General features: G+C 40.7%; 1 protein-coding gene across 2 annotated transcripts in view; it reads left to right on the forward strand.

Annotated features, from left to right (window-relative positions):
* CLCN3 (chloride voltage-gated channel 3) overlaps positions 1-23,531 on the forward strand; it is a 190,404-nt gene that overhangs the window by 11,957 nt on the left and 154,916 nt on the right. For both annotated transcript variants that reach the window (XM_033942323.1, XM_033942304.1), the window contains exon 3: positions 9,124-9,247. The gene's annotated coding sequence lies outside the window, so the exon portion shown is untranslated. The remainder of the gene's footprint in view (positions 1-9,123; positions 9,248-23,531) is intronic.

Raw genomic sequence — 23,531 nt, forward strand, 5'->3', positions numbered from 1 at the left:
GATTTCCTCAATGAATATGCATTGAAAGCAGTGCATGCAAATAGATCTCAAGCATATTCATTGGGGAAATCCTGACAACCCGACTGGAATACGGCTATCGCGGACCGGAGTTGCCTATCCCTGTATTTAACTCAAAGAACTGTAAGATGGAGGGACACAATTATGAACTGTGCAACAAACATGCATATTTGAAATAATTATGAACTGCAATTTTCCAGCGGATGGATGATGATGCAGTGCGCGATTTCATGGAATGCGAACAAAATATGCAGACATATTATTGGCTTCCGCGCAACAAACATGCATATTTGAAATAATTATGAACTGCGCAATTTTCCAGCGGATGGATGATGATGCAGTGCGCGATTTCATGGAATGCGGACAAAATATGCAGACATATTATTGGCTTCCATGCAACAAACATGCATATTCGAAATAATTATATAAACCACGCATGTATTTAATAAGTACTTACGGAGCGCGGTGTCAAGGCACTAGCATTAAACAGGTGCGTGAGTATTTTCCACGCCCTGTCCATCTCTCCGATGTTCCGCGGTTTCCCCTTAATGGAGAACAAAAGCTTTCCATTAAGGGGAAACCGCGGAACATTGAGAGAGAAGTACTCAGTTAGCCTGAGTATCTCTCAGAGAAGTTGGGCTTTCGCCCACGAAATCCTTGATAGGATGCCATCTTCTCTGTGAATCTATTATGTTTTTGCAAAGCTTTTATACCACTCACATGACTGATTAAGAGTGAATATGGTGAGATTTCCCCTTCCTGTGCTGCTATTGGTTATCTAAAACACGTGTTATATGATTAATCGTCAAGCACAGATTATATTACATTGAAAGCACGCATTGTTGTGGTCAAATGCGCATATTAATTGAGTATGTGTGAATTGTAAAGTATATAGTTTTGTCTTACTTTATTGAAACAAAATTTGCGTTAGCATGGCGCGCATACGTGTTGAATCGCATGATGACATCATCATGCATCCATTAGTGCATAGTGATGACGTTTGTCATCATTTTAAAGTTATTGTAGTTTTGCGCGCAATTGACGGATTTCCCAGCGTGCAATTGACGGGTTTAAATCCAATGAGCGCAAAACTAAACCACGCGGACAAACCTATTTACTGGGAACTCGGAATAAATGGTGACAGGTCTAAATGCGAGGGGGACCGAACTGTGCATGCGCACATGTTGTTCAAAGTATGCATGCGTTGACTTATTGATCCTTATGATTCAAATGTGAGTCTCGCCTATATGAATGTTCAGGGTGCATATGCAAAGGGTTTATCAAATACTCGCAATAATCTTTCGCGTATTTGTTGTATAAGCAAAATATGAGAGAGCTGAACGGTTGCAAGTCATGCATGAGAGACGGATGCATCTGCGCATGCACAGATATAACAGTGTTTGAATATGGGTAACACATTAGAACATAATAATTATACTAATTTTAAAAATATCTGGGGGCCATTGACAAATTATTGTAATGATTAGATATCATTTTCCACTGATAGTATATTTATACATTTGGGGGAGGAAGATGTTATAAAGTTCTGTTTAAAGGTTAATCAATAAATAAGATTACAATTTTTATATGATATTTTTGATTGAAATATTTTAGAGAAGAGGGAGTGTGGAGGGAATAAATTTTATGTATGCTTCTCAATCCTAGAACGGTGGATTCTGCAATTACTTCCTCTGGGAGAGCATTCCAGGTGACCACCACTCGCTGCAGTTAAAGTTTGGTTATGATTTTTGAGGGATAGCTTGTTTAGTTTTAAAAAGGGTTTATTGACGTACTGCTCACTGCAGTATGTAAGATGCTGCCTTTTCTGGGTACACTCTTGTGGATTAATATAATAATAATAATAACAGTTTATATACCGCAGTACCGTTAAGTTCTATGCGGTTTACAAAAGATTAGTGAAGTACAAGTTGAGTTGACGTACAAGTTGAGTTAACTTAAGGGATGTGGGAACAATAAGGAGAAAGGGCAGGAACACCGTTAGAGAGGGGAAAGAGAGAAGTGGGTCAGCTGTCTAGGTATTTCAGGAATAGGTGAGTTTTGAGGCGTTTCCTGAATACCTCATAAGTGGTGGGCAATAGGAGTTGTTCTAGGTCTTTACCCCATAGAGCTGCTTGATGTGAGAGAAGATGCTCATGGTGTTTTTTTAGTTTGCATCCTCTAACCGGGGGAGAAACGAAGTGCAAGTGGTAGCTTCTCTTGTGTTTGTTGGCTGAGAAAGGAGAAGAGGTCAGTGATGTATTTAGGGGTTAGACCGTAAAAAACTTTAAAACAGAGGCAGGTGAACTTAAACTTTACACGAGCTTCCATCGGCAGCCAGTTTAGCTGTTTGAAGTATGCAGTGGGTCTGAGTGACAAAGCTGGCACAGGAGATAACCAGAAGCAGTGGGTCTGAGTGACAAAGCTGGCACAGAAGATAACCAACAGCAGTGGGTGTGAGGGAAGGAGATGAACCACAAGCATCTGGCACAGGACATGCCCTACGTGAAGGAAAATGCCTATGAACACTACCCACAACACCTTGAAAAGTTCAAAGTGAGTAAAGTACGATTGAGTGGGTTACCTGGTCGGCATAAAAAACCTTCACACTTGGCACATGTCAGAGCAGTGGATTTTAGGATGGGTAGGGGCCAGTGGAGGGCTTCAGGGAAACTCCTGGGAAAGGGACCAGAGCACAACAGTTAGCGGGCCTCTGGCTTTCTGGGCCACCAAAAAAAGGGGGATATAGATATTTTCAAGTGTCTCATCTTTTCCTGCAGCATGTGTGGTAGGGAAGACTCAATGGACATGTCAAAGCAAAGTTCATGTCACTGAGTGAACACAATTGTAGTATAGCAACAGGAAAACCTGAACGTCAATATCAAACTCTAAAGGTCCAGATTATATGCTATACCGCTGAGATATTGGAAAAGAGGTCTTTGTCCGTATGTTGGCAGCAGCGTTTTTAGTCTTTGAGTCACTCTCACATATGTGCTCTTACTGCTGGCTGCTGCGCGGTTACCAGCATGGAATCGAGCAAGCAGCTGTTCTGTGTGATCTTGCTCACGCTGTATATGCTCAAGGAGTTTAAAGATGGTTGGATGGTGGCATGAAACTGAAGATTGAAATGCATGGTGCCAACCTTCCACTGAATTGTTGGTCCGAGGCAGTCCATCTTCAACACAGGAGCGCATATTCCACAGAGGAATAGGAAAAGGTGGGACACGTCTCCCATTTTGCCGCAATCTACCAATGTAATTGTCTTCCCAATAGTCATACACCAGGATCAGTTCATCTGGTCGAGTCAAGTTTCAAGTTTATTAGATTTTAATATACCGACCATCAAGCAAATATCTGGACGGTTTACATTAAATTTAAAAAAAAAGACAGATAAGAATAAGAACAATTGAAGAATTATTTAGTAATTTGAATAATATATAGTGAACATTAAAGACATTAACAAGACGGACTTAACAGTGAGGATAGAGGGAATGGATGGGTAAAGTTACATTGTAAGTAGAAAAACACTCAGTAACATCTTCAACAGGAACAAAACTTAATGCTAACAGCATTTTGGTGAACAATCTTATTCTCTCATCATCTCTATAGTTGGCGGTCAATCCCTCATGTTGAATTTTGCGCCACAATGATTGACCCAGATGGAACAGGCAGCCAGAAACTGCAGCATTTGGAAATACTCTTTTGGCAGCTTGCAGGCTTGCTCTCTCAAAGTCCATCAAAATAGTCAATGGTGCCGACGTGTTTCTGGTTTTTACCAGTTTCCTTAACACACATTCATAGTCCTCCTCCCTTTTACTATTCAACAACACATATACCATGGGAAGTGCACAATTGTCTACAAATGCATGGGGGGCAACTTTAAATGTCCCATCCATGAACCAATGGCCATGTTGCTCCAATACCTCAAGATTTGCTTGAGTTGTGAAAATGAAAATGCGTCTTTCATCATTTTCACCAGAATCCCACAAAAGTAATTGTTCACCACGTGTGGTTCTTTGCAGCTGCTCAGGAACTTGGATCTCTCTTATTGACCTGGGATTACCCATTGCTAGATGGCCTGCTTTTCTTTTTCGATTGATTGTTCTCTGCACGGAGGAGTATGCAGGCAATAATGTAGCTGCTTCTAATGTTGAACCCGCTGTTGTCCCCAGAATGATCTGTCGGGGCTTTTTAACTGTGGTCACAGCACTTTTGCGTATGTCTCCCATCATTCTTTCAGCAGCTATTTTTGCATTGTTGGAAGCATGCACATGCGCCGTTATCTCGACAGAAGATCCATTGACATGCCTTTTCTTCTGCCTACACAGTCACGGCGCACACACCTCCAGGACATGAAACCGTCTGCCATGACTCGGTCACGACGATAACGATGTCCTTCATGAACCCAGTGCTCTTTCCCACGCTGTGAAGTTATTACTTCCATCTCTATGGCAGTTCATCCAGAATAAACAACCCCTGAAAGCATACAATTTTTAATATTATCCTATATTGACTTACAATTGATATATAATTCCCTAAATCCTCAGTGCACTACTCAAAATAACATCATACCTGTAAGTCTGGAAGTTTATCAATGAAACCCTCATGACTTGTAGTTGACCTTTGACCCTGAACCAGTACCTGCAAGAGTTATAACATGCATGTAAACTTCAGGTTTGCTCCCCCCCCCAATCTCCATCACACAAAAAACCTGCAAGGGTAAAATAGGTGAGGTTAGGCCATACATATGTAGAGTTCAGCGCTATGGAACAACACATTATACCTGCAAGGGTGCGATCCCTGGCAGGAAAACACTGAAGATGTCTGTCGTCTCTTGCTTATAGTCTCTTGCTTGTAGTCAGCTTCAATAGTAGATTATATGAAGTTATTACATACATATGAAATAGAAATCCCTATACCTTTATACTTACCTTGAATATAATACCTCCAAGATTGAACTGCTTCACAACACTCAGGTTTCAGCAAATTCATATCCCTCAGTACATCTCTGCAAGACTAGAATTTATAAAGTTAGCACATAGATATGACAAACAGGACCCAATATGTCTGTACTTACCTTTCAAATCATATCTCCAGTGGTGGAATTTTGGCTTGACAACCATCATGGATTAAAAACGTCATTATACCTAAGCACAGACAGAGGGAAGGGAGAGAGGCCCAAAAAAAGGACCCACTACAATGGTAGACAATCACCCTCATTACACACCCAAGCCAAGAAGTTTAAGAACATAAGAAGTTGCCTCTGCTGGGTCAGATCAGAGGTCCATCGTGCCCAGCAGTCCGCACCCGAGGCGGCCCATCAGGTCCATGACCTGTACGGTGATATTTGTCTCAACCCGTAAATCCCCCTTGGTCTCTATCTATACTCTTTCTATATCCCATCTCTACCTCTATCTGTATCCCTTAATCCCCCTATCTTTCAGGAATTTATCCAATCCTTCTTTAAAACCCTGTAGTGTACTCTGTTCTATTACAACCTCCGGCAGCGCATTCCAGTTGTCCATCACCCTCTGAGTGAAAAAGAACTTCCTAGCATTGGTTCTAAACCTGTCCCCTTTCAGCTTTTCCGAGTGCCCCCTTGTACTTGTGGTCCCCAATAGTCTGAAGAATCTGTCCCTGTCTACCTTCTTGATGCCTTTCATGATCTTGAATCGGGCAGCACTACTGGATCCAATACCTCTCCTCATAGGTCCAATATTTATATATATATATTGTGGTATTCAGCCTATGCCTTCTAGGTCTGTCCCCAGAGTAGTGCGCAAATCAGAAGCAGATGCACTAGAAACAGCTCACTTTAAACCTCAAACTGACCATTTTGAGGACTTTCTTCTTTAGTCTCTAGAAGGAGCAGGAGAACAGATTTGCCTGTTCCACATCACACACACATCTCTAGCCCCAGCAGTCATGTGCAGACTGAAACTAGAACCAGCAGGAAAGCCTTTGCACCTGAGAGTTTGGGGCGTGGCTGCAGGATTTTACTCCAGAGAGCAGAACAGCTAGGGAGTCAGAGGGAAAAGAAGGAGCAGCAAGGAAGGCAGGAATGCTCAGGGCTGAGAGTTCTGGATGGCAGTGAGCAACCAGAATGTATGGAGCTGGTAGAGCAGGGGTGTACAACTTTGGCCTTCTCCAGACCAGGTTTTCAGGATTTCCCAAATGAATATGCATGAGATCAATATTCATACAATGGAAGCAGTGCAGGCAAATAGATCTCATGCAAATTCACTGGGGAAATCCTGAAAACCCGACTGGATTCGGCCTTCGAGGGCCGGAGTTGTGCACCTCTGTAGTAGAGGCTGGTTCAGAGCAATCAAATCCAGTGCCCCAAGATTTTCAAGCCATGGAGCTAGAGCCATATCCTAAACTGCCTAATGGGGCCCTGCCAATGGAAGTCTTCTGCACTAAAGGCAAGTGAGCTAAATTGCCTAATTGTTTGAACTGGATATTTTTTTTGAATAAGCTTACTGAATGCTTATTGCTGTATAACCTTGAGAAAGATGGGATGCTTGGTGGCACCTGAAAGAACTTTAAAAGGACTGGGTTTTTTTTTTTTTTTGGGGGGGGAGGTTTCTTTCCCCCTGGGTGGGGGAAGGGCTATTAATAGTCCCAGGAAGTAGGGACTGCTCTGTGTTTTTCTGTGGTGGGTTTGAGGGCATACTTTTGCAATATTGAGACCACACAGAGCACATTCCCTGGCCAGCAAGTCATATGCTGGGGCCTAGTGCCATAGCACTAGTGCAGACTCAGCCAAAAAATATTAAAGGAGTAACAGAACTTAATCACTAGATTAGTACTGTTGAGTGATTACTGTTGCACTACAAAGAAATCGGTTTTGGACGGCACAAGTAAAAATCGCATGTCATTTTCAGTGAGCTTTCACCTCCAGTTTAACTGCTTCTGTTTGTTGGTTCCCTGACGCAGGTCCGAAACGTGGCACTTCGGAACCAGCTACTTCTTTAAGTTGAGTGAAAGTTTTTTCAACACTTCACATTTTCCATCAAAAGCTAAGCATAGCTGTAGTAGCTAGCAAAACAACAGTTAAATTCAAACCTGTAGCAATTCGTTCGAACACTGCAATGATTGGGTGGTGAGGCGGAATAATATGCCTTCATGTCTCTGAGCAGAGTTTCATTCGATATACATATTGACAAGTATTATGTTTAAAGTTTCATGATTGACTTTCATGAAGTAACTTTTTTATGAAGTGACTTTTTCATATTCATAGCACTAGTGCAGGCAGAACTGTTTTGGAAAATTCAAATACTTTATTTTTAAAAAAATCTTTATTAATTTTCAAACCTTGATAGTGTAATACAAATAGTATATCAGAAAAACTGCACAAAACACACTATTAACTATACAATTAATACATTAAACAATCATTTTCTCCCATCCTCATCTTCAATCTTAATATAATAATATATATGATGTGATTACAAAATATAATTAAATAATACTTTCTTTAAAGATAAGCTGGAAAAGCTGTGACGGCTTTGAGAAGCCAGAACTGTGGGTTTTGGGTTTATTTTGTGTTTCCAGTATTGAGAGACTCAAGCTAAAGGGTTTTAAAGAACTTTATTGGACAGCAGAAACCCAGAGACTGTTTGAAAGTACATTTCTTTTTGAGCACAGTGTGCACTAGTTGAAGGACCATATTTTGAGTACTTTGGAGCATTCTGACACTATTGTGTTGTTTTGGGTTTTTTTGCCTTTTGAACTGTTTAAACTCTTACGCAAGAAGGCTGGTTTAAATGTGGTTTTTTTTGTGAATAAACTAGGTCCTGGCTATAAGAAACATACTTATCTGGTGCTGTGGTGTTTCCTTTTGGTTGCCTATTTTTTTTTTTAACTTGTTTAGCCTGCAGCGGCTCACAAGAGTTTTCTCTTGTCACTGGTGCCCTAGGACCCATTGCCCTGAGGCTGCCGGTGACAATATACTTTTTTGTAATCTTAAGCAGCGCACCTATCGTCATATATTGCAGAGTCCATTTAAACTCAGTACAGCAGAAGATCGGATAAATGAATAGTGTACATTAAGAAGAAACAGAGAAAAAGTGAGTTCTCCTGAAGCAGCCGCAGTGGTGAAACATAGCGTTATGTCAGAAGCTTGATATTGAATATAAATGGACTCTGCAATATATGAAGATAGGATATATATATATATATAAAAATGTATATACCGCATACAACTATGCGGTTTCCATATTGGACCTATGAGGAGGTTTTGGATCCAGATTGAGATATGAAGTGACTCAAGGCCTTCTAATTCTCCCTCTTTCCGAGATTCTCGGAGATCTCCGAGAATCTCGGCGAGAGTGAGAATTAGAAGGCCTTGAGCATGCGCAGATTCTCGGAGAACCTCCGTCTTGCCTGTGCTGGGCTGAACAAGGCCTTGAGCATTTTTCAGAATCTCGGAGAGAGCGAACCAGAAGGCCTTGAGCATGCGCAAATGCTCAAGGCCAAGTCCAGCCCAGCACAGGCAAGAGGGAGGATCTTCGGGCACCGGCATGTCCTGTGCGTTGGTGCTGGTGCCAAATCGGGGTAAGGTTGTTATTTTGGTGCTCAGGGGGACGACGACGTGAGCGGGGGGGATGCCAGATCGCGGGGGGTGGAGCTCGTATATCGAGTCAAACTCAGTTTCCGAGGCACCGATTTTGCGAATGTTTTGCTCATCTTGCAAAACACTCGCAAACCGGTGCACTCGTAAACCGAGGTTTGACTGTACTTGTTTCTGAAAGAAAGACAATCCCTTCTTCTGTTGTTATACAAGCACATACAACAGGATCATTGGGGACATTACTCCACGATCAAGACTTAGGTTAACAATTTTACCCTCTAGATCTGTTGCACATGCTCCATTTTGCTGTTATACTACAGTTTATCCAGCAGTTTCCTGGCAACATCTCCTCTGCTGGGTAAACTGTATCCTGGTCTCAGTGACTGAGCCATATTAATCAGATGGAATAAACTTGGAAATTTTTTCATCAATTACCTCTTCTTCGAATCTGTTGAGTTTTTTTGTTTTTTTTTTAAACACAAACTTATATCCATGGTGGCTCCTGGATAGTCAGATTTTTTTCTTTCTTTTAGGTGATATACTATGGATATGTGGTGTATATGATATGACTGAAACACTATCATGGACAGACAACTCTGAAACCATAGAACCGGAGGATGGTGACCTTGAAGGTGGATAATTTCCAGAATTCTTTAGGTCAGTGGTCTTTGTTAATTTTTAAGAGAAGGTTGTTTTAGATTCAAAGGGCTGAAGGAAGGCTGACAATGGGGGCCAATGATGTATAATTAGTATAGTTTTTGTTTGCATATTTCAATTCCTAACTTGTTTTGTATTTGTTTGTCTGTACTTTGTATGTATGACATAGTCAAGTGATTCTGCTATAATATATTTTTAGTGTAGGAATTTTTAGCAATCCTGCTTGTTCTTTTGTCCCAGTAAGAGATGTACCAGTGTACTAGAACATGATATAATATTTGTAATGCTCCATTTTCATAGGTTTGGTTGGTGCTGTATGAGTTTTGGCAGTGTTCTTGTATTTTATATTAAGCATTAATGCTTTTATATTAAGATATTAATGCTTTTTCCAAAAATACTAGGACTAGGAAGCATGCCATGAAGTTACTAAGTAGCAGATTTAAACAAACTGGAGACTTCTGGTGGAGTGATCTCCCAAGATGGCTTCAGATCATTAGAGCTCCATGCTCTCCCTTTGGAACTCCCCTTCAAGCTGCTGAAACTGCAACAGTAAAATGTTAAGGTGAACCTCAGTCCCCTTTGCCTTGTTAAGCAGAGCAACTGTTGGGTTTGGGTATTTTTTTTCCAAATTTATATTTTATTGAGAAAAAGAACATTGAACTATAAGTACTGCATAAAAAAACAGTTGTAACATGACTCTTTGATACAATGCAAATAACCCCCTCATCATATGTACTTCAGTCATCCCCAACCACCCCCTGTGGTTCTGGAAATAGCAAGTATAATGGTATGAAACAGCTAAACAGATAGCCCCATTTGTTCACACCAAACAACATATGGTTTCCATTGCAGCTGAAACTGTCCCAGTCTATGATGTTTCATAGCAGTTAACTTAGTCATACGATATACATAATCCAATTTACATATAACTTGCTCCTTGGATGGAATAGTCTCCTGACGCCATACTGCAGCCAATGCCAGGCGCGCCGCAGTCACCAAACAAGCAATGAGGGGAGAAAACTTAGTTGGCATATTCAAGAGCGCACAGCCCATCTCTTTAACAATTAAAACCCCAACCCAAAGGTGGTTCAAGATGGCGGCGGTGTGCAATGCAGGTTGAGGTCGAGCTCTGAGATTTCTGAATTTATTCGCAAATATGCCTCATATTAAGCGCAAAGGCACCGTCCGAATGGGCCCCTTACCTTCGGACACATCCACGCCGATGCGCCAGATGCTCCTCGACTTCCCAGCTAGACCTCCTTCTGAAATTGGAGTGCGGAGGGCCGTGGCGTCGCCTTCTCGAGACTTGGTAGGCATGCCAGAACCGGAAGTTTCTCTCTCCCCTCCTGACCTCTCTACTCCTCCGTGTCCTGCGACGGAGATGCCTGAGCTTGAAGGAAGCCCTGATACCCAGGTGGTTGCAGGAATTCTCCTTCATGAGGGAAGCGCAGCCGGACTCGATATCGCAGTGGAAAGGAAACAACTAGGAGTTGAAGATCCTGCTTCAACTCCCTCGGAGGTCTCCCTTGTGGATGTCTGGAGACTGCTCCAGAAAATGGAAGGGACAATTCGGAAGTCTACTGAAGAAACTACTAACTTGGTAGGCACAGTTAACTCTCTAGTTAAAACAGTAGATGATATTAAAAAAGATATGGATCAGAAGTTTCTTCAAGTTAATGAGGATATTACATCTTTAAAAGCTGTCAATGAAACTCTAATAAAAGACAAATTAATGATACATAAAAAGATAGAACAACTGGAAAATTATAATAGAAGACTAAATCTAAGACTACTGAATTTCCCCAAAACATTGGATACATCACCGGTTGAAATGTTTAGAAATTTTCTTACACAGAATTTAAACTTCACACCTGAAATGTTTCCGCCATTAAATAAGATTTACTACTTACCAACTTCTTAAAAAAAAAAAAAGGTGTTGAAGTGAATGTAACGGAGCCTTATAATCAGGCTCAAATAGACTTAGGCAATATTTCAGATATTTTGGAATCATCGTTGGTGCGTATTGAGGAGAGGGCAACTCTGCTGGTCTCGTTTGTGTTTCAACAAGATTTAAATGCTATAATGAAATTGTACTTCAGGAATGCACAGAATCCTTTCATGGGTCAACGGGTCTGGATTTATCCGGATGTCAACAAAGAAACCCAAGAGAGGAGGAAACTTTTCCTAAATATGAGGCAAGAAGTAAAGGATTTGGGGGCAAATTTCCAACTAGCATATCCATGTAAATGCCTCATTAAATATCTTGGATTGAAGTACACTTTCTTTGTCCCAGACCATTTACGGTCGTTTCTGGACTTAAAGAAGATCAACAAGGGTTAGATTTGGTCAATAAGTCTTTAGAGGAGAATACCCGTTAATGCCTATTTTGTTATAATGATTGCTTGTTGGATTTATAAGTCCTTATTTGCTTTGGGCCACCACACTGTACTCTAAGTTGGGGTCTAAGAAGAAGTTATGAATGTTTTTGTTTCCTTAATATTATATTACCTTGTATTTTGTTTCCTTTCGTTTTGCTTAAACAAGCGTTGATGCTTGCTTTATATTTTTAAAACTTAATAAATAAAAACAAAAAACAATTAAAACCCCACAGATTTCTGACGTAATGGAGAATACCATATCCCAAAAAGGACACACTTTAGGGCACGACCATCATATACAAGCAAATGTCCTATGTGCTCCACAATTGCACCAACAGAGATCAGATATGTTCGAATTGATCCTGTGGAGCCTCTCAGGTGTGTAATACCACCAATATAAAACTTTATAACCATTTTCCACCATATTGGTAGCAATTGAGATCCTAAGTAGAGCACCCAATATGGACTTCCATTGCTGCGATAGAGTCTGGAAATACACCCCCTCCTGCTAGAGGACTCCCATGCTTTATCCCAAACTGTGTTATCTGTAAAAAGATCTGGCAGCGAGAGCAACTTACGGGTGCCAAACCCGTCCGTCCGGCAGGCAGCCCAGAGAAGAATGGGGCCGGATTGGCCCAGTCTAACCAAAGCCCTGCCTACTGGTGGGGCCTAAGGCGCCTGGGCCAATCAGAATAGGTTCTAAGATAAGTTCTCTTTTTTTGACACATTATAATACATTTTTGATGAATTGAATTGAATTTTAGATAAAAATTAATCATAATATTGACTGATGAATTAAATAAAGGATAGGTTTGCACTCAGTTTTCTAATTAAATTAATAAAAAAATTTTGAGGTAGGAAGGAGGCTTGAAGTAAATGATTACATTACATGCATTCAGGATGAAGACTTAAAATAACATCTAAGTTTTATAAGAGGTCTCTTTACTGAGAATAATGCATCCTTTATGATACTTCAGCCTCTTAATTTATTAATTCATTTATATATTAGGGAAAATGTGTGCCCAAAACAAGTTGTTTACACGATTGAATTTGGGTTATTAGTAATAATAGATTTTTTCATAAAAATAGAAGTTAGATACTAAATAAAAATTTATTAAACTAGAATATGAAATTAGGCCACCAGTCACAGCATGGTGCTTCAGACCACATATGCGATGGGAAAGCTGAACAAATTATTGTATTACACAACAAAGGAAAATATAACCCCACGTGTAATGAAACAGAACAAAAGAAAAAGTGGGGGAAGGGGCTCTGTACACCAGCCTCAAGATCAATCAATTTATTAAGAATATATCAGCCATTAAAACATAAACATACATAAAAAATGCAAGCCTATTAGAGTCCTCAGTCCTTCTTAACTGGACCCCAACACGGTCCGTGTTTCAGCTTTTAGAAAAGCCTTCCTCGGGAGTGCTGGTGGTCTCTGAGGATGAAAAAAAAGCAGAAAATATGTATCTATACATGTACAAGTTCTACAAATAATGGATAAAATAAAGTTTTACAAATAATAATCAAATTAATAAATAAATATATATGAATATAAATATAAAATGGATGAGCATCACCAATTTAAAAAGTCATGGATGATGAACATTCACATTGCCGAAATATAAATACTGTACATTCGAAAATATATACAGTACTCCCCCGAAATTCACAGGGTTACGTTCGCTAGTGACCGCGAATGTTGAAAAACTGCGAATATCGGAAGAGTACTGTAATCAGCACTCCTCCTCTCTTGCTTCGCCCCTAATTTAAAAAACAAAAAAGTTGCTTTCTACCTCTGGTCTCAAGCGCCTCATCAGGCCATAGAAGACACCACAGGTTGGTCTTGAGCATGATGCTGAGTGCTGACCCTTAAGGTTTCCCCGCGACCAGCCCCAGGAAAGGTACCCTGGTTGCCTTAGTCGGCGGTGTTTTCCAGAGATTGGTGGTGGTGATTTTTCTGCTCTACATGTTGTGGGAGGGGGCATGGGAGGCATGCAACCAGGGAAGACCGCAGGTTGTAGAAGGGAAGGCTGGCTGAGTGTAGAGAGCTTTTCTATTTCTGCTCTACGTGTTGTGGGAGGGGGTACGGGAGTTGCTTGGCCAGGGAAGACTACGGATTGGGGAAGGGAAGGCTGGCTGAGCATAGAGAGCTTTTCTATTGGTCAGTCATTCGTGGTATTTTCTGACCAGAAAAGGCAGTCAGAAAATACCTTAAATGACTGAGTTCGCGAACTGTGAATTTGTGGGGGTATACTGTATACAAAAAACAAAAGGAGAGAACCAATACAGTCTGCAGTGAGTGAAGCACAAACCAAAACAAAGAGAACTGCAGACAAATGTACAAAGATGCAGGCTAAATTTATTGAAACAGAATTTATGAATGTGGTTAATGTTACCACCTTGAACCAAACCAAAGGACCCGACAGGGTCCATGTTTCGGTAAACATGCCTTCTTCAGGGGTCCAAGGTGGATAAGGTATCAAATAGAGCCTCAAACAAAAACTTAGCCTGTGCGAGAAGACAGCAGCAATCGTTTTGTTTCATTGCTGTTGTCTTCTTCGCACAGGCTTAAGTTTTTGTTTGCAGCTCTATTTGATACCTTATCCACCTTGGACTCCTGAAGAAGGCGTGCTTACCGAAACACGGACTGTGTCGGGTCCTTTGGTTTGGTTCAAGGTGGTAACATTAACCGCATTCATAAATTCTGTTTCAATAAATTTAGCCTGCATCTTTGTACATTTGTCTGCAGCTCTCTTTGTTTTGGTTTGTGCTTCACTCACTGCAGACTGTGTTGGTTCTCTCCTTTTGTTTTTTGTATACAGTATACCCCCACAAATTCACAGTTCGCGAACTCAGTCATTTAAGGTATTTTCTGACTGCCTTTTCTGGTCAGAAAATACCACGAATGACTGACCAATAGAAAAGCTCTCTATGCTCAGCCAGCCTTCCCTTCCCCAATCCGTAGTCTGTAGTTCTCTTTGTTTTGGTATACTGTATACACAACTAAATCAGTATACCAAACACATAACGGAGGAAAACCAAACATACCCAGTAGATGGCACCATTGCATTGAAGAACAGTGTTTCTCAACTTCTTCAAGCCAAGTACCCTCTAAGCCTAACAAATACCAACCAAGTACCCCAGCCCAAGCTCCACTCCAGACCTAACCAAGCTCCGCCCCTGACCCCACACCCATAATAATAGTACTTTTTGTGGCTTTGGCATTCAAAGCGATGGGTAATGGAGGATTAAATGACTTGCCCAGGGTCACAAGGAGCAGCACTGGGATTTGATCTCACAGCTTCTGGGTGCAGAGGCAGCAGCTCTACCTGTGAGCCACACCCTCCCAGAAGTGGGAATTTCCTTGCTACCGAAGGTTGTTGCAACCTTTTATGTCAATCTACAGCTTCGATGAAGCAGGATAAGCTTTTTCAGGTGCTGACATCAGAAGAGCTTTGCTTCTATTTGGAAAGGACCAATGATTTTTGTCTCTCAGACCACCTTTTCATTCTAACTAGTCAGGCTAGTTGAGGCAGACCAGCTTCCAAGACATCTATTGCTAGAAGGATCTGTATGGTGATTTCATCATCGTACATTGGCTGTGGGAAACAGCCACTGGTCTCCCTGAAAGTACACTCTACCAGAGGCATGGCCTCTTCATGGGCAGAGTCTCAGGTAGTTCCACCTGAGGAGATATGTAGGGAAGCTAGGCTACATGGTCTACTCTCCTTACTTTTCAGAAGTTCTACAGAGTGAATGTAGCAGCTCATGAGAATGCTACATTTGGGTTCTCGGTTTTACAGGCAGGCTCATCTGTCTCATCCTAGACCCAAGGAACTGCTTTGATACGTCATCTATTGTCTGGAATCTTTTGCACTGCAAGGGAAAATTAGGTTCTTACCTCAAATTTCTTTGTAGTAGAAGGGCAAAGGATTCTGGATGCCCCACCTTGTCAGTTACTTTGCCTGCTTACTGCCTCAGACAGATCTTTTGGGTCCGGAAGTAGAGATCTTTTCCAGCCAGTTAGATAAGAATATACTGGATCATTAAAAATAATAATTTGATAAGTCTTTAAGTGCTCCAGAGCTGTTAATGCTGGTTGCATACAGAGGTGGAGTGCTAGTTCCTACTAGAATTATACTGTTTGGGTTAACATTGTTCGTTGTTTTTGTTATAGAGCAGTACAAAAATATATTGTCAGAGAGGATTTCCTGTTCTCTTCCTTCTGATTTCTTATACCGTATTATAGTGCTGATAAACTACTTTGGTACAAACTGAAAGTGGCAGTACGGTCCACTGGGGAAGGAGGCAGAGTTGAAAGATGTAGATTACATCCTTCTGCGGGCAATTTGCGACCAGGGGTATAGAACCTATCGTCTGGAATCCTTTGCTCTTCTGCTAGAAAGATTGCAGTAAGAACCTAATTTTCCCTTATGCATCTGAATGTGGAGAAGCACTTTGACCTATGTTTTACATAAGAAAATAATCTTGTTAAAATAAGGTAGTTATATTAAACTGAAGGGTTTTGGCCAGGTATTAATGACCTAGATTGGCTACCGTGAGAATGGGCTACTGGGCTTGATGGACCATTGCTCTGACCCAGTAAGGCTATTCTTATGTTCTTATGATATGGTGATATTAAAGCTGAATGTATTCTGTAATGTTGCAGCTCTAGTTTTTCCAATATTGTATAATGAGTCATATGATCCTCAGCATGAATTCAGCATCATAAGACAAGAGTAGGAATTGTTTCTTGAGTTTAATGGACTGAGTGTAAGAAACAGCTACAGAAGATAAAAGTTTGTAATTTTTAGTTACCGTAAGCCAAGTTTGAACAAGAGAAAAAGAAGCTAATTAGAGTTTGAAAACTGTAACTACTGATTGGTATGTATTTTTGCTGTTATTGGGCTGATAGGCTTATTTAAAATCTATAACTTAAGTGACCTGATTTTGGATTTAGTGTATTGAAAATCAGGATAAAGAAAGAGGGAACTTGCAGAGTTATTGACATTTGAGTTGTAATTCAGTAGGCTCTAGGGAAATACAAAAGCTGTGGAATTCAGTTCAAGAGTTTGCTAGTATATTTTTCATTCTCAAACATTTCTAACACTGAATATTTTGTAGAACTTTGCTTTTGGGTATGAAGGTTTGAGAGTAACTAGAAGCTTAGTGCAAAGCAACTAATTTACTTTTTCCAAGCTTAATAAAGGTTCCATTTCCTTGGTTTTTGAGGTATCCTGCATTTGCACAGATTTTCTTTTGCATTATTTTGATTTAAATTTAAGAGATGTTGAGATGCTTTTGAATTTCAAACCAGATATTGAAGAAAAAAAAGATAGTAATAATAATTTACATGCTGATTAGTTATAGATGGACAAGCAGGCCAAAGGGGAAGTTTTATAACACAACACTTAAAGGTACACACAACTCATCGCTCATTTCCACCATATCAGACTTTAGCATTGCTCACCCTGATTCCATAATCCTTGGAGATTTTAACATTCATTTTAATTCTCCTAACCATCCCAATACATCTGAACTTTTAACTTTAATTTCTGACCTAGCATTAACTCCCCTCATCTCAACTCCTACCCATTCTGCAGAAAATACCCTAGACATGGTTCTCTGTCCCACACTAATTACACATCTCTTCAAAACTTCCAATTCTATACCCTACCATGGTCTGATCACACTCTAATTACATGGCACCAAGATTTTCCAGTACCAATCAGTCAAACACAACAAAAGAATAAATATAACATCCGCAAGACCAATGATCTAACCCTGTCTGCAATTCAAACTTCTTTTAATTTAAACCTTAAAGACTTCTCTTTTCTCTCTATTTCAGAACAGTCCTCACTCTGGGAAACTTCCACCAAATCTCTATTAGACTCTTTGGCACCTCAAGTAGAAAAACACTCTTCTTCAAAACAAACTCATAAAAACCAACAACCCTGGTTCAACCAAAATCTGGCTTTACTCCGCAGACAACTACGTTCTATCGAACATAAATGGCGCAAAACACAACTCTATAACTTTCTCATTATGTTTAAGGAAAAAGCTTCTCATTATAAAAAAACCATCCAACTAACTAAAAAAGAATATTATTCAAAACTCATTACTTCCACTCGTAATTCTTCCATTCTCTTTAGTATAGCCCAATCACTCTCTAAATATTCTAAGAAAAAAAACCTACCTCCTTCTACCCAGCTTCACGCAGACGAATTATCCTCTTTCTTTGATACTAAAATTAAAAACCTCAGATCACACCTCGGACCATTACTCCCAGATCCCTCCTTTCAAAATCCTAACGATTCTTTACAACTTTCATTCAGCATTCTTTCAAATTTCAAAATGCCCTCATTAGTAAATCTTCACCTTATCTTACAATCAGTAAACATATCCAACAATCCCTTGGAAAGTATCCCCCCTTCCATTCTCAATAAATTTTTCTCTTTCTTCGGCCCATTCATCTCAGAAATGATATCTAAATCTCTCTCCGACTGTATCGTACCTAATGCCTGGAAAACAGCCCTTATTTTTCCCAAACTCAAACAACCCAACTTAGATCCCTCTTTACCTAAAAATTATCGCCCCATCGCTAATCTACCCATGATCTCCAAATTAACCGAAAAAATCATCCACTCCCAACTTACAGAGTTTATCGAAAAAACTCACGCCCTACATCCTTGCCAAACCGGATTCCGTTCATCCCATTCAACAGAATTATCACTATTAGGTCTTATCTCAACCATTCAATATTACCACGACCATCAAAAATCAGTCATTCTTATTTCCCTTGACCTAGCAGCAGCCTTTGATACCATCGATCACTCTCTTCTCATCAACAGACTCAAAGAATGTGGTATCATAGGTCCAGCTCTTTCATGGTTTACATCTTTCTTTAATGAACGCTACACCATAGTTCGCGTAAACAATGCTACTTCCGCAGCTACAACACAATCCTACGGTGTCCCTCAAGGTTCAATCCTATCCCCACTACTATTTAATATCTTTCTATCTCCTCTCCTTACATTAGCTCAATCCATTGGATTTACTATCTTCGCATACGCCGACGACATACAACTTCTCCACCCAATCAACACATCAAACATTTCCGATATAAAAGACATAAATAATAAATTGGACATCATATATGATTGGTTGTTCACAAACAAACTCTCCCTCAACCTAGATAAATCCCGAAGCCTCCTTCTTCCAATTAAAACCACAGAATTCTTACTGGAAAATATTTCAATCAAATCTACCCCAATTCAAATGAACACTAAAATAAAACTATTAGGCGTCATCATCGATAGGGATCTCACCTTCCACGACCATATAAGTTCAGTTGTTAAAACCTGTTTTTTCAAATTACGTATCATCCGATCTCTAACTTCTGTTCTAGAGATTAATTCAATCACTATTCTGATACACTCATTAGTTATCTCCCATCTAGACTATTGCAAATCACTTCTCAATGGTCTCCCTCAAAAAGAAATTCGTCGCCTCCAACTAATACAAAACACTGCAATAAAACTTATATATAAAATAGGCAAATACGACCATGTCACTCCTTTTCTAAAAAAAGAACATTGGCTCCCCATCACCCACCGTATCACCTATAAAATCATCTTACTTTCCTTCAAAATAAAACTTTCTCACCTGCCCTCATTCCTTGATAAACTGCTCATTCCCCAATGTTCCCCACGCACATTAAGATCAACTGATCAAAAACTTCTTTTCATCCCCTCCATAAAAGATTTTTACTATACACGAAAAGTAAATTTCGCAGTAACTGCTCCAACCCTATGGAACTCCCTACCACAGCAACTCCGCGATGAACAACGACTGGATAAATTTAAAACAGGCCTAAAAACTTTCCTATTCCACGATGCATTCACTAACGCTTAGACTTATCATCTTTCTTCTTCTTACCAGCAACAAACCGCTTTGATAAAGCGACCCCACCCTCTATGTCCTATCCAAACCCCACTATCCCCTTTTTCTTCTCAAATATGTAACTTTTCCCCTCCTCTCCCCTCTCCCCTCACTTTCTAGTTTGTCCTGTAATGTTATTCATGTTCACATAATATTTTTAATATACCTATTTTATTTTAGTCTTCCTATTTTCTAATTCATTGTTAACCGGCCAGATATTAATTTGATGGTCGGTATATTAAAACTAATAAAACTTGAAACTTGTATCAAAGGTGCCATAAAATTGACTTGCCTTTATACATTAGGCACTATCCCATAAGACAGTGTCTAAGTGCCCTCACACCTAACTTCAAGGGGGGATATACACATGGTATATAGAAAACTATAAACTACCTATGTAGATGTGCCAACTTATGCCTGACATTGACATGGCGTAAGAGGGCATGCTTATAAATGGGCACACCAATGTCAACCTTATGTTCTTATTCCATAACAGAATTTTGCTGCCAAGATGCTGTTATGGAATACACAGTCAATTAAACTGGTATAATATATTTAGATGGGTCTTGTTTATATAACTCAATTTCAATGTAGCAATAGACCAGTCATTCAATCTTCCAAATCAAATTAATCGTAATCATATAAATAGAGGTGTAACATAGCAACTTCTTTATTCAATCAAACGAGGCCTATCTTCCTACAAATAGGCAGATGACATCACTATTCTCATACCTTTTGATCAACCAAAGCCCTCCATGACAGACGCACTACACCAAACACTTGAAACAGTAGCAACTTGGATGAAAGATCACAAACTGAAACTATCATTCCCCTCTATAAAAGGTATATCCCGCGCAGGAAAACTTGGAACATCTCTCCCCTTTAGAACCACAGAACTCTGGAACAACCTCTCATCCCCACTCAGAAACTCAAGCTCCTTCCAATCCTTCCGCAAACACTTGAAAACGTGGCTCTTTGCAAAAACCTAATCACCTCCCACTCTCCAGTATTCTGTCCCTCTCTTTCCTCTTAGTCCCTCTCCTTTATCCCTTATTGGAGTTCCTTTCCTCTTAACTCTGTAAACCGTGCCGAGCTCTGCGCTTGCGGAGATGGCGCGGTATACAAACCTAAGGTTTAGTTTAGTTTAGTTTGAATAGAGAGTTGCACGGGGACAGAAATCCCACCCGTCTCCGCCAAAATCCCGCCCGTCCCCGCCCGTCCCTATAAACTTCAGAAATAGTTATTTCATTTAATTATGCTACTGAATTAAAGGCTCTGGTAGAGACCCATTTACAAATAAACAAAGACACTTTATTAATTTGGAAATATTAATTGGGAAGAAAACATACTTTGTAAACGGGTTTATACCAGAGCCTCTAATATAAATATACAATATAAATACTCAGCTGATGAGAACCCCCAAGCTGTCAGCTGAGGACTTCCTTTGCAGTTGGCCGGGGGTCCCTTTTGCCAAGCTTGGCAGGCAGCAGTAGTGTCCCTGAGTCACAGATGCTAGCACCTCAGTAGCTCATGGATGTTGCCAGCAACTGCTGTGCTTGGTGGAGGGGAGTTCTGGCCATCTCTAGAGGAGGTCCTCTGCTGGCGGTGCTTGGGGATCCCCACCAGTCACAGCAAGGGTCAGCAAGTACTTCAACACTGTAGAAATAAAAACAGAAATGCATTTCCTTTTCTTTAGAACACAATACAAAGACATCTGCTATATACATTTCCCAAAGCTAACATATTTTAGTCAATAAATTCCGTTTTTTACCTTTGTTGTCTGGAGACTTATTTTTCCATAAAGTTGGTCCCAGTTTTTTTTTCCGCTTTCCCATCTTCTGTAAATTCTTCTGTTGCTGTCCAGTGGGGATTCCTATCTCTGGGGTTTTCTTGTCTCCCTCACCTTTATGGCTGGTCATAACTTGGTCTCTGCTAAGGGTAACGCAGTCTGTAAGCAGTTTTACTGACCAAGTGAGACTGGTCCCAGATAATCTAAATGTCCTTCAGACATCTTTCTGGTGCTTCTAGTTGGCCATAGCCTTCTAGTGAATTCTGCTGCTTTGGAGGAGGCACAAGTGCAATTTAGAGAAGGCATTCTGATACCTTTTGATCTTCCGCACTTCAGCTTCATGTTGGCACTGCACAAGACTATTGCATCTTTCAGTTGCAGCTGTGGCTCCTTTGCTTAGCACAGAGCCTGTGTGTTTATTGGCTGTTTACAGACAGCATCTTAAATTGGTAGGGTGTGCCTTTACAGCATAGTTTCTCCTTTTTCTTTCCTTGATATTGTCCATACGTCCTGTTATACAATGTGGTTCTTCCATTCTCTCAGGGGCTCGGCCTCTTCTGTATTGTGGTTCTTCCCTGCTTGCAGTGATTCCTTACCTGTGGCATGTGCCCGCATGGTGATCTGCAAGAATTGATGTGTCCTGTCGGCAACAGTTGTTTGTTGCTCTGTGGTTTGGCTGGAATGGGATTTCTTCAGCTCCAAAGCTGGCAGTTGGCTTTTCCATCTTACGGAGTTTCTAGGATACTCCCAATTCCGTTGCATGCACTTAGCATTCCTGGGTAGCAGAGTTAGTCGGGTCATAAGTGCCTCCTAACAGGTGGCTGCCTGCCTTTCCATCATCTTGTTCAAAATGGACATGTCTCAGGTTTTCAGTGCCACTTCTTCAACAGTGGCTTCAGAGGCGGCATACATTTAAATGACTTCCTGTGTGGCATCATTGGCGTTGTCCACAGATGTGGCTTTATGCTTGAAAGGAGGGCTCTGCACCGGCTGAGCTGGTGGGGGGACAACTGGGTGCTAGGGAGAACACTGCTCATCTTCCATTTCCTGCCTGCCCTGCCGCAGCACACATAGCCGACCGGAAGTCTTTCATAAGCCCTCCTTCTGACATCAGTGCTGACATTGGGGGAAACTTCAGATTGGCTATGTGTGCTGCGGCAGGGCAGGCAGGAAATGGAAGACGAGCCTCGCGGCAGGGCAGGTAGGAAAGTCAGACAAGCCTCGCGGCTCGAGCTGTATTGAACCCCGTGGGATCCCCGATACCACGAGGGGTGTCCCCACGGGATCCCCGTGACCCTAGGGGGTATCCTCAAGGGATCCCCGGGACCCGAAGGGGGAACCCGCGGGATCCCCATGGGTCCCCCACTCCTGTGCAGCTCTCTAAAACAACCCAGACAAAACAAAATTTATCCTCCTCAAAAATAACAAACCCCCAACCATAACCAACATAGAAATCAACGCAATTAACTACCCCATACAACCCACCCTAAAACTACTAGGAATAACAATAGATAGATGCTGCACCATGCAACCGCAAATCAATAAAACAATACAGAAATCATTTGCAGTTATGAGAAACTTAAGACAAGTCAGAAAATTCTTCAAGAAAACACAATTTCAGCTCATAGTATAATCACTAATACTAGGACTACTAGACTATTGCAACATCCTCTATCTCCTGTGCCCTATTACAATAACAAAACAACTACAAACAATTCAAAACACAGCTCTAAGACTCATCTACTCATTGAGGAAACACGACCACATCACAGAGGCATACCTCAACTCTCACTGGCTTCCAATTCCAGCAAGAATACTATTCAAATTCTACTGTCTATTTAAAACTTTAAATGGAGATAGCCCAACTTACTTGAACAACCGCCTCATCCAAACCACCTCAACCAGACATAGGAAAACTCACACCCCATTCACACACCTACCAATCAAAGAATTTAAACGGAAAAAAACTATATGATGGCCTCCTAGCCACTCAAGCAGCAAAAATAGACAACCAAATCGCCAACCTTCTTATAACGACCCCAGATTACAAAACTTTCAGAAAAGAAATACTTTCAAAAAATCTCAAAAAAAGTCCTAACCTCTCAAGCTTCCTTCTTTCATCCCTCTAACCCTGCGAACCCCCAAATCAACCTGCTCTACTCTTTTT

This window comes from Geotrypetes seraphini, chromosome 1, assembly GCF_902459505.1.
Source record: "Geotrypetes seraphini chromosome 1, aGeoSer1.1, whole genome shotgun sequence".
Taxonomy (NCBI): Eukaryota; Metazoa; Chordata; class Amphibia; order Gymnophiona; family Dermophiidae; genus Geotrypetes; species Geotrypetes seraphini.